Here is a 13226-nt window from a genome sequence, read left to right as displayed (position 1 = left end):
TGTAACCTCATTATGGATGGAAATTAAAAGAACAAACCTCACATTCTTCAGTGTACAAACTAATGAAAGGCAGAGCTGGATTTTAAGTTCATGTATTTATTTAATCAAAAATATAGTAAGAATTTTCAACATCATTACTCTCATTACAGTCTTCAATGGCACACGATTCTTAATAAATTATTCAAAAATGCTGATTTGGTGCTCTAATAATGGCTCTTATTATTATATAATACATAATGGCTGTATTATTATCATTATCATTAATATTATCAATTGAATATTAATATTTATTAATATTATAAATGTGTGTACTGTAATATACTGTGTATATAACCATAAATGTGTGTACGTGTGTGTGTGTGTGTGTGTTTATAAATATATTTTGTAAATTTAAAAAAAGCATTTTTATAAGCATAAGATATTTCTTTCAAGTAATAAAATAATTTTATTACAAACTTTTGACTACTGTATATTTATATATTTAACAAAATCATTACAATAAAAAGCATGTAGTGGAAAGAAAATTCCTTTAAAATTATCTTGTTTGCATTATTTCATTTAATTTGCAGCAGCTATGTCAATGTAGAGAACATAATTTTGTATTTTGTACATGGAATTTCAAGAGTCAGTGCAGGATCCTGACGTCCGTGCTGAGTACACTTCTCTTGGCTCTCGTTTGAGCACACGGCTGATGATTGAGTTAAAGGGTTACTCCACCGCAAATTGAAAATTTAGTCATTAATCACTTAACCCCATGTCGTTCCAAACCATGGGGGTAAGTGATTAATGAAAAAAATTTCATTTTGGGATGGAGTATCCCTTTAAGCTGCCATGTGCTCTCTTGACTTGTGTTTGTTGCTGTTTGTCATGTGCTCTTCTGTTGGTCTCATGTCTTGGTTCTGCCCTTTGTCACCTTATTATTAGTTCATTTGCTTTACCAGCTCTACTTCATTGCATTTCCTTCCCTGTTACTAGTGATTAGTCTCTCTGCATCTTGTGCCAGATTGTTGTTGTGCCCACTGAACCGCTTTACCCGAGTCCTTTCTGCTCTTTGCACGTGCACCAAACAATAAAATCAGCTACATGATAAACAATGTATGGAGATTAAAGGATTAGAGGATTGTGATTATTAATATGATTATAGTTAAATGTGGTGAGAAGCCTAATGCACCTGCGATTGCCAAACACTGGTATAAGAACACAAAGGCAATCTCCATCTCTGAGTCTTCTGAGATGGTAGTGTTTGGGGGTTTTTCCCGTTTAAATATCTAGATCTGCTTGGCTCGGAGACAGCAGTTTTGATGCCAAGAAAACATGTGAATTCTCTAGAAAGGATAATCAGTGGGCTTTTCTTCTGTGTCTTTGCATGTGTAGTTAAAGTGATCAACAGTTTAATGAAGGATAAAGAAAGATTTAAATAGAGGCAGGCAATGGAACACAAAAGTTTTTTTTCTGAAGCTGAAATTGAATCAGTGATTCGTATTTAATTCTTAGGATGAGAATCTGGCAGAAACCTCCTGAGCTTGATTTTCTCTTGTTATTAAAAAAGAGGGTCTAAATACAAGAGTACAAGTTGTTCAAAGGAGATGAATCCCCCCTTTTTCCAGGACTTCAAAAACAAGTGTTTTTGTGTGAAGTTTTCCAATTGTGTCCTACCCAGAGCTGAGCAATGCTCAGACGAGATTTGCATTCGTATAAAATAGAGGTCCTTACCTCATGTGCCCCCAAACTACACACTTGATTCAAAGCGCCTGATGGGACACTCAGAAAAAGGGGCAGTATAGGGCTAAAAGGTACTATGCACTAATAGGGCTAAAAGGTACATCTTTGTACCTTATTTGCCCCTATTAGTGCATATTAGTACTTTAAAAGTAACATATAGCCTACCTTTTGAGTACATGAACTCAAAAAATACATTTGCACTCATTTGTCCAAATAACAAACACACGCAGGAATACGAAATCCGAATCTTATTTTTACAGGGCCCACCACCAGAGGGGGACAAGTCCCCCCAATATTTAGAAGTAGCCTATAGCCAAACCGTCCTCAGTATTAACTGATATATCTTGTATTATGAATCCTATGTCATAATATCTGCTGCCATGCATTACGCACCGCTTTGTTTGTTGTTAGGATGACAAGAACACTCTTAAAAATAAAGCTGCTTCAAAAGGTTCTCCACAGAGATTCCATTTAGAAGATAAATTTTGGTTCCACAAAAAAACATTCAGTCAAAGGTTCTTTAAAGAACCATCTTTTTCTTACCATTTTATAATCTGAAGAACCTTCTTTCGCCGCAAAGAACCTTTTGTGAAAAAGAAAGGTTCTTCAGATGTTAAAGATTCTTTTTGGAACCATTTAGATAAAAAGGTTCTTCTATAGCATCGTGAAGCACCTTTATTTTTAAGAGTGAAAGTTTTAAAATTCGCATTTTAACAGTTCTTGTCAATGTCAAAATGAATGAGATGGCCAATCAAATCAAAGAAGGCGGGCTAGACAAAACGTATGATAAATAGCCTATTTCATTTTTGCCATCATGATATAATTATTAAGCTAAAAGACCGTCATTGGCTACAATATCCATTATAAACTTTTTTCTCCATAATTTCGGCATTACATCCATTTTACATCAATGTTATGCATTTCAAGAGACTTAAAATAATTACTTTTTTATAATTGTGACTGTAATAGAATTTTATGTAATCCCCATTTTATTTTGCAACAAAAGAAAATCCTTCACTTCAGCTTTTCATCGACGTCCACTGCCTCGTGGGGGATGCGTGAGGACCTCTTGTTCCTGCCAGGGCCAAACTCCAGCGTCCAATCCCTTTCGCTGATCCCACACCTCTCCCGTGGACCTTTAAAAAGCCGCTGCGCACCACGCATCAGTGCGCATTCGCTCCAGTCTGCGAACACCTCCACTTCTACAAGACACTCCTGATTTCAACTTGGTGGCACGCTATACAGTCTTTGAGATGTCTCTTCAAAGCAATATTCTGCACCTGGCCCGCAAGAGTCTGCTGCAGGACTCATGCAAGCAGTTTCTCCTCCAAACCCACGGGCTGCACAAGTCCGTGGCGAAGGGCTCTCTGGAGATCGCGGCGCACAGTCAGGAGGATCTGAAGGAGGGGAACATGGTGCGCCCCGTCGCTGAGGAGCAGAAGGTGGCGAGAGTGAAGACCCTCCATGAGATGCCCGGACCCAGCACCATGGCGAACCTCATTGAGTTTTTCTACCGGGATGGATTCAGCCCGCATCCACGAGATCCAGGTGAGTCGGCAGCGGTCAAATGGGACCACCGTTACGCGTTACTTTTTCTTTCTGTGTTTGCATTTCAATGGTGTTTCTTCAAGTGCACAGTTTACACCTTCAATAAAACGTTCAGCGGAAAAAAGACCCACGACGCCATCATGTAGACTCATCCATATGGTTTCATTTAACAAAAAAGCCACATATTTCAATTTTATCTAAACTTTACTTTCGGTAAACTTTTTATTTTACGAGTTGGCAGAAATACGTGCCAGAAATGGCCAGTGACAGTTGTTGCACAAGCGTTAAATAAACTTTAACATTTACTTTAACGTAAATAAAGATTTATTTGTTTGGAACACTGTCAAGACTCGGCTACGTAATGTGCAGTGCGGACACGTGAGGTGTTGGATTACTTATGGGGTTGCATAAACCCGGCGAGTGCAGTCTCCACCCATCGCGAAGGACAGTCACAAACCTTATTTTATCCCAGGCGCAGTCTACACGAAGGATCAAATTCGAATTATATAGCATGCAGTTCAAACACCTCAAGAATGGCCAGCTATAAAGATTGACAGCTGATTTGCGCCACTAAGATATGAATGCACAGGAATGCAATTCCTGATTTACAGTGCAGTGTGCGGGGGTTGTGTTCTAAAATGAGGAGGAAGTCCTCAAAGGTTTTTTTTTTTTTAAGTCAAATGTAAATTCATGTCCCATGCAGTCACAACATTGCTTATGCTATCAGAGAAAGAAAAAAAATAATAATTTAATATTTTTGCATTAACAATGTAACCAATATTCCATTTATTAAAGCCAAGTATGAATCTCATGAAGTTAGTGTTTTTACATTTATTCCAAAATAATAGCTAACTCAAGGCATTAACAATATATTTTATTTGTGAACTTATGTTTAGCTATTCATTTTAATAGTTAACGTTTAACTAGGCTACTTTTACATTTTTTGAGTCATAGGGTCATCAAAGCTTGGTAAATTCACAGACATGGAGTCTTTAATTTTACCAAGCTGATTACTCACTAAAATCTCCCACAGAGATCATGTTTTCATGTCATTTTAAGTATTATTTTGACGTAACAAAAGTGGTTAGGCTATATCTGAGTGTATGAGTCGTTTCCTGACTTTCACCTGTGCCCTGATCTACTGAGTAATAGAAACTGAGAGGGGGAGAAGGTTAATACAACTGATAATACAATTTGTTGTTTTAACAGTCTGTGTTAAAAATGTAGAAAAACAATATTCTAAAATGAACTCTTCACTAATGGACAATGTTTCTTCAGAAAAACGGGTGATTTATAAACTTTTTAATGTTGTTTTACATTAATCACCAAAAGGACAAAACACAAATGTTTCAGCTCAAGACCTTCTTCAGGGTGTTTAGAAGGCCTGATTTAACCCCTATTATTTTGTTGTGTTCATATAAATTAATTTGTTTTTAAATTATATTTTTGACTTGAATAAAACTAGCTTAGATGTTAAAACGTAGATGTTAACATTTTTATGTATATGGTATGTATATACAAGATGTTTCCTCTGAGGAGGCAATGGAGACAGTCTCCTCAAAATACTGGATAAGAAAAAAAAAATAGTAGTACAAAAATCATACAAACGGCAGTATTACAAAATAAACACTAAAAAGAAGACTTTTTTTCATGGTCTCATATAGGTACATAGCTGCATTTATACTAGACAAATATTTAATCAGTTATGAAAAAATATGCACAATCAGTTGTAATTAATGATGGAATTATGTGTTATATTTGGAATAATGATGAAAACCCTTGTTTGTATCTTGATTTTCTTTCAAATTGCAGGTCAGGAAATTCCTCTTCATGTCATTCCAATTCAAAATCCTGTGGAACATGGCCAGTTGAATTCAAATTCTAATGCACTGAAACAGAGCCCAAAACGCCACAGTACTTATCTAAAATGGCCAGTGGTGACTGGCATTGGTTTACAGGTATATATTAGGGATCAGTTACAGTTATGTTGTGCAACAAAGTCGTCTTAGGACTGTGAAAGATTAGAAATGTTTTCTGGCTGAGGAGACACAGAGGTGCCTTTGTGTTGTCTTATTTAGTATGAATAGCACTTACGACTTGAGAAGGGGGATGAAAGTGGGCAAACTCACAATGAGGGACATCCATACTGGTAATTGTCTTCCTATGCATACTGAGCAGTTGGCTAAGAGCCATACGGTCTTTAGGGAGACATAGATATTGTCAGTAAATTTCAATAAAGCATTTACAGTTTGAAGGAAACATCTAAACAAATGACTTAGATGAATGAATTAGCCAAAAACAAAGAAAAAAAAAAGAAATCCATAAAAAGTTAATTATATTTATATGGTTCAAATGCATTTCTGAAATCCACATTGATCAGCTTTACAAATCTTTTTGTAGTTGGAGCATTCTCAGAAGTATGGGAAGATCTTCAAATCTCGATTTGGACCTCAGCTGGTGGTGTCCATCGCTGACAGAGACATGGTGGCACAGGTTCTCAGGACTGAAGGTGAGACTCCTCAGAGAGGTAACATGGAGTCCTGGAAGGAGTACAGAGATTTGAGAGGAAGATCTACTGGACTCATCTCAGCGTAAGTACATACTGATGGGCTTTCTTGGGGGGTGCTGTAGTCTAATGGATAAAATCGAAGATGGTAACTTGGTTTGTCTCTTGTGAACCTGCAATATTCCAATATATCTTTAAATTTTCCTCTATCTGATAACAAATATATGATGTTATATGATCTCCAGCGAGGGTGATGAATGGCTGAAGATGCGCAGTGTTCTGCGGCAGCTGGTTATGCGGCCCAGAGATGTGGCTGTTTTCTCCCCTGACGTCAACGCTGTGGTGGCCGACCTGGTGGAGAGAGTGAAGACACTGCGTAGCCAGCAGGACGACAAACAGACTGTCCATAACATCAATGACCTGTTCTTCAAATATGCCATGGAAGGTGAGCCTGAGGGCAGAGTGTGCGTTATTGTGGTTAACTGGAAAGGAATAGGAGGGCTTTGTATAAATGAAATTTGATCCAGGTATTTAGGGAGTCTGAGTCTGGGTAACAGATGTTCCACAGACAGATAAGGAATTTTTGTGGAGATTTGTTTAATGTAAGTGTTGTTTTGTCACCTTTTTACGTACTTGTATAGCACTTTATACAAAACAGTACACATACAGATTTTCATTTTAGTTTAATAACACCGTCAATGCTGCAAAGTTCACCAGTGATGAAACAACTGCAATTTTAGCTACAAAAGCAGCTCTGTAGAAGATAATAGAGTCTATAATCAGCTCAATTCAGATTAGTGTTGATTGCTGCAAAAGTTAATCAATGATGACACAACATGAATTTAAGCTAACTCTATAGAAGACAATAGTGCCATTAATCAGCTCAATTCAGTTCAATATTGATTTAATTTAATTTAATGAGTTTCAGTAAATTCAGTTCTTTTATTATCTGTTTTTTGTTCTGTCGCTGACATTCTGTTGCACTGTGGAAGCTTGTCACGAAAACAAATTCCTTGTATGTGATTCTGTCAGTGTCGCAAAGTTTAATGACTTCATAACTGATATTAAATATATAATTAACTTTTTTTAGCGTTTAAGTAGCTCTACATAAAAGTGACATTAATTAGCTCAGCTCAGTTTAAGTTTTTTGCGTTTTCACAAATACAGTATAGTTAGATCTGTAGTATTTTTTGAATATTAATGATCTTTTAATTGTCATTTGCTGATGTCAAAAAACGGCCTGCTAAATTCTTAGATGCACATATAGTTGAAAGTATAATTTCTGATAAACCCTCTGTAGTGTGATTATTTGTGGATCTCACTTTACTCTTAATAGAACAGTGGATTAAAGATTCAGATAAGATTTAGATTAGCACATGAAAACCTTAGCAAATAATTGCTATTATCTGTGGGAGATTCAATATGGTAAATCCATACATGTGAATCAATATGTTATGAAAAACACAATTTTAAACTCTTTCCTAGGTGTTGCAACCATTTTGTATGAAACTCGCCTGGGCTGCTTGGAAAACGAAATTCCCAAGATGAGTCAGGAGTACATTGCTGCACTGCACCTCATGTTCAGCTCTTTCAAGACCACCATGTACGCCGGGGCCATTCCCAAATGGCTGCGGCCCATCATTCCCAAACCCTGGGAGGAATTTTGCAGCTCATGGGACGGCCTCTTCAAATTCAGTAAGAGCAGAGGGAACTGTGGTGGGGTTCAGTGTCATTGTGCGAAAGTTGGTCTTCTTCACCTGCTACAGTTTTTTTTTGTTAAAAGTTTGTGTAAATGTGTGTTTTAGGCCAGATCCATGTGGACAAGAGGCTTTCAGAGATCAAAAAGAATATGAAGAAAGGCGAAGAGATTAAAGGAGGGTTGCTGACTCACATGCTGGTCACCAGAGAGATGAATCTGGAAGAGATCTATGCAAACATGACAGAAATGCTTCTGGCTGGTGTGGATACGGTAAGGACTGGTCCAATAGCTGCTGGGAAGTCATTGCTTCATGACTCGTAATTTGGCACAAATTCAATGGTAGACACTTAGTAACCCAAATTAATCTTGCTTTTACTGAAGTTATGCTGCAGTCTCTCCAAGCAGTGAATGCGTGTATGGTGATTTAAAAAGCAGAACACATTGTGTATTGAGACAGCTGGAGAAATGCTTGCATCTAATGGTGATGATAAATTAACCTCCTCATCAGGAAAGCATCTCAGGCGACTTTTTCTCTTCCTGTGAACTCTTTTCAAATGGTCAAATCGTAACGGGTGTCTGAGGTCTCCATGAAAAACTCTTGTGTTCACCTGACCTAACGCTGACCTCTCTCCATACATCTCACCCACAATAAACAAGACCTGCCAAGACTCTCCCATTTCACTGATGTGTCAGTTGGCATCCTCTTCTCTTTGATCTTTCCCTCTCTTTTTCTTTCAGCCGTATGATCACATTAGCCATCGTGAGCCAAAGCCGGTCATATAATCTTTCCCTCTCCGCCTGTCTGTCTCTCTGTCTTGCTTTCCCTTTACCTCTATGAGGCAAGGTGCCTGTTTTGGGTTCTTGCTCCAAAAAGGAATTAGTCACCCAAAAAGGTGAACATTGTGATCACTGGAGCTGAAGCACATGACATTAGCCGCTTTAGGCCCAGATTTATCTGAGATAAAAGTAATGATAAATGGAGAGAAGCATGGCAGGTGGTTCATTACAGGATGAAGAGGAGGAGAGAGGTGGCCTAAAAAGTGGGGGAGTGAATGATGTTGGCTGGGCAATCTTTGAAAGGAGGCTGAAAAATATTTTATGATATTTCTTAACTATATCATGTATTATTCCCTATATTTTTAAATTTTGCACCAAGCAGAGGAATTAGTGTAGATCATGTTACTAATCTCTAATAAGTAATCAAATGTTCTCCTCTCTGCCCCTCTACAGACCTCTTTCACACTGTCATGGAGCACATACCTTCTGGGAAGACATCCCAAAATACAGCAGGACATTTTTGAGGAAGTCGACAGAGTGCTGGGTGGGCGTGTCCCAACCGGAGAGGATATTGCTCATTTGCCCCTTATTAGAGCGGCTTGTTAAAGAGACTCTCAGGTAAGCCCTTTCCACCACTCATTATTTATTGCCAAGCTTATTGAGCTGAGGACAGAAATACAGTGATCATTCAAAAATCAAACAGTATAAACACTTCCCTCCGTCTCTCTAACGCATGCAGGCTTTTCCCTGTTCTGCCTGGAAATGGACGCGTTTACACAGGAGGATCTGATCGTCGGAGGTTATTTCATCCCTAAAGGGGTAAGAACATAAATCATATGGCTGTATGTGTATGCAAAAGCACATTTTTATATGCTTGTCTCATAAACACACGTCAAAACCTGCCCGAGTAGAAGCATTGTTTCGTGCCTTTCTTTCCTGCAGCTCTAGATTTAATTACCTTGACCTGGATATACGTAGATAAAGTGTGCTAGTTAAAAAGAAGACACTTTAAAAGAAAACAATTGTTACGCAAAAAGGGAATAACTTCAATCAGTGGTTCACAACCCACTAGGAGGCCTCAGGAACTTTCAAGGGGGGCATTTTATTTTTTGGAGAATTTTTTTAATCTATTTTGATGACAAAATAATTTATATTAATATGATTTAATAATTAAAATTATAATGATAAAAACACAAAAACTATCAATAACTATTAAATCAATAACTTATAACTAAACATAGTAGCTATTGTTTTTATTGAAAAATCTCCCAACTTCCTGTATTTACAGACTCAGCTGGCTCTGTGTCATTACTCCACCTCTATGGATGAAGAGAACTTCCCCCGTCCCGGAGAGTTCCGTCCAGATCGTTGGATTCGCAAGGATGCCTCTGACCGTGTCGATAACTTCGGCTCCATTCCGTTTGGCTACGGCATCCGCAGCTGCATCGGGAGGAGAATAGCCGAGCTGGAGATGCATCTGGCTCTAACACAGGTGCTTGTTTATATATGTGTCTCAAAATTCAAAAGATCCACACCATAGTGGTGCTAAGCAGATTGTTGCAATAAAGACAGATATTACTTGAATGTGAATTCCCTTGTCTAATGGTGTACTGATGTTCTTCTCCATCACAGCTCCTGCAGAAGTTCCACATTGAGGTGTCTCCCCAGACCGCTGATGATTGCATGCTAAGACTCATGGCCTGCTCTGTCCGGGATCACCCATCAACCTTAGATTTGTGGACCGAGAGTAATCTGCTATTACACTGTGTGTGAATTTAAACCATAATCCATACTGTGCTTCTTGGAGTCCAAAGACTTTTAGTGTTTTTGTGTATTATAGTGCCTCCTCCAGCTTTTATCCAGCGAAGAATGTTGCTTTTATTTATGTGAAGGCCTCTGAGCTCTTGCGTGAAAGCCAATCAGAGGACCAAATATTTTAAAAAAATGTTTAGAACAGGCACTATTCTATTAATTATAATTATATAGTCCAATTAATACGAATTACTTCCAAGATTTGCTTAATTTACATCACACTATCTGTAATTTTCTCTTTGTAGCTTTTTCATTTTGCTCAGCCTTAATAATTAACATAAAATATTGGTCAAGAAGACCTTGTATATAGATGTTTTACTATTAAATTAGCTTTAGCACTAAGCTCATTATTTATTTAAACATGGTAGGCTTCTGTAAGCTTAATGACTTTTAGCTTACAAGCAGAAAATTCCTAAAGCAAACATAAAGTAAATCCTATTACAACTACAAAGCTACTTTAGAAGACTGTGCTAAAATCCTGTCCTGTGGACACTAATATTAAAGGGTTACTCCATTCCAAAATGAAAATTTTGTCATTAATCACTTACCCTGTCGTTCTAAACCCGTAAATGCTTAGTTCGTCTTTGGAACACAATTTAGGATATTTTTGGATGAAAACCGGGAGGCCTGTGACTGTCCCATAGACTGCCAAGTAATAACAGTGCCAATGGTCCATAAAAGGTATGAAAGTCGTCTTCAGAATGCTCCATCTGCCATCAGACGTTCAATCTGGGTTATATGAAGCGACGGGAACACTTTTTGTAAGCGAAGAAAACAAAAATAACAACTTTATTCAACAATTCCTTGCACAACAGTCTCCTCTGTGTCTCTCCATGTCACCGTATGCTGCATATGCTCTTCTGTATCAGCCGCGCCACAAGGATGCGCTGTTTTCTTTCAAATCAAAGCTAAATACATGTAGAAACAGCGCATCCTTGTGGCGTGGATGACACAGAAGAGCATACGGTGATATGGAGAGACACAGAGGAGACTGTTCACAATGGAATTGTTGAATAAAGTCGTTATTTTTGTTTTTTGTAAATTGTTCCCGTTGCTTCATATAACCCAGATTGCACTTCTGATGGCAGATGGAGTATTCTGAAGACGACTTTCATACCTTTTATGGGACCTTGACACTTTTATTTACTTGGCAGTCTATGGGACAGTCACAGCCCTCCCGGTTTTCATCCAAAATATCTTAAATTGGTATTCCGAAGACGAATGGAGCTTTTTACGGGTGTTGAACGACATGGAGGTGAGTGATTAATTACAAAATTTTCATTTTGGGGTGGAGTATCCCTTTAAGATAAATACCGTGTAAGGAAAACACCTCAAATCACACGCAATCTCCGTCTTGATTTCAGTGTGGCTATTATTATCTAATTTGTTATTCAAGAAACGAGGATTTTGTGTTGGCTACTCTTTAATGGAAAACATTTTAATGCGAAATGCAAACTTGTGTCTCTCTTTTTTTAGTGCGCTAGCCTTATAGGCAACAGATGGATAATGGGAGAAGCTGGTGGAAATGAACTATTTTTTGGATAAAATGATGTTTGTTTTTGACTAGGTTGTGAACTTAATGCATTGTATGAAATTTTGTAAGTGTGGAAATGCCTAAGTTACTGAATTTTGTAACGAATAAACTACACTTTGAAGACCTGCTGTGTGGGTTGTCCATTTGTTGTTTGTTCTGTTTAAACATTATTTAAAACACCAAACACACACACACAAAAAAATATAATAGTCTGTCACACTTACCTGAACCATGTGAAAAATGAATGAAAAATTGCCTCTCAGACCCTTTGCAATAAAATTCCATATGCAACATTGACTCAGTAACGACTTTTGCCCTCATAATTGTGATTATAAAATTTCACGTCCATAAACTTTGAAAGACTGATGACACATGACTTCAGAAATAAAGTAAATGTAAATGCATTTATCCATCTCTATGTAGTCCTTACTTTATCCACCAGATGGCATGATGGTTTGATGAATAGGAAAATGAAGGAAGGCAAATAATTAACATATATTCTAAAAGAGTCAGTTATTAATGCCCTCTTTGCTATGTTGCCATTAGCGGGGATTGATAAAATTATCTAAATAACCAAGCGAATTAACCCAAGCGTGAGGTACATTTGCGCACCACAGCAGACGTGCCTGTAAATCGAATTTGGAGTTATTTAACTAGAGCTCCATGTTCTGATTGGTGAAGAGGAAGCGGACTACCCCCCCCATTCTCTGATTGGCTAGAACTTGACGCTGCGAGTCTCTGGCCCATCCGAGGAATTAAATAGATGACAGTCGGCAGATGGCGCTGTGGAGTCACGTGAGTGTGTTTGAGCCAAAGGACAGCGGTGCTGTTCTAAAGTAGTGTTTGCGTGTGTTTTTAAGTGTACTTAATATCTAACATCTTTGGCTAAATGTGTCGTATTCTCTTTTGGATTCGTTTTCTGACTAGACCTTCGAATGCTTGTGCATTGCTCTCGTCTTAGTTCGTGAATCGTAATATTCTTCTCTCAGTCTAATTGACAGCATTTGATCTTCGTCAGGTCGAGCGCGTTGATCTAATGTAAACAAACACAGTTTCGTAGCCTTCGTCCACAAACTCTCCTGGAATCATCACCGTCAGCGGCTTTCACCAACCTGTCAAGTGTGTTGGAGTCAGAGGGAGATGATTTGGCCGTGTAGTCAGGCCTTGGACTGAAGTTGAAACCGTTTGAGTCTGTCAAGAGTGTCCCCCCCCCAGATTCGTCGCGAGGCCTCATATCTGTGGATGAGGAAGTGACATACAGGACCGAGCTCACCCAGGTGATCAAATACTTTTATTTTTATTCGCTTTATTAGATGACTACATGATAAAGGCATTTTAATCATATAAGACTGTAAAAAAATCTCTCTGTTAGCTGTTAAAGCACAAAATGGCTCGTTAGCATCTTGGCGCTTTGCTAATTTTGGCCTCGAGAGCTAAAGCGGCTAACATGCGGGTTTATAACGTATGATTTAGGGCCGTAATTATACTTAACATTGTGTCTTGGTTGCAGACGAGACAAAATTGAATAATAACTTAATGCCATTGTGACCCTTAGTACAATATTAGTATGTAATCGCATTTGGTTTACTTTGACCTGCTATAGTTTTGAAGGTGCTAGCAAGCTAATC

General features: G+C 38.1%; 1 pseudogene; it reads left to right on the top strand.

Annotated features, from left to right (window-relative positions):
- Nucleotides 1-2839: 2839 nt before the first annotated feature.
- LOC109089691 lies at nucleotides 2840-10138 on the top strand (annotated as a pseudogene).
- The last annotated feature ends 3088 nt before the right edge of the window (nucleotides 10139-13226 follow it).

Source organism: Cyprinus carpio, chromosome B6 (assembly GCF_018340385.1).
Source record: "Cyprinus carpio isolate SPL01 chromosome B6, ASM1834038v1, whole genome shotgun sequence".
NCBI classification, from domain to species: domain Eukaryota; kingdom Metazoa; phylum Chordata; class Actinopteri; order Cypriniformes; family Cyprinidae; genus Cyprinus; species Cyprinus carpio.
Note: the sequence above shows the minus strand (reverse complement) of the source record. Positions and strands in the feature narration are given on the sequence as shown.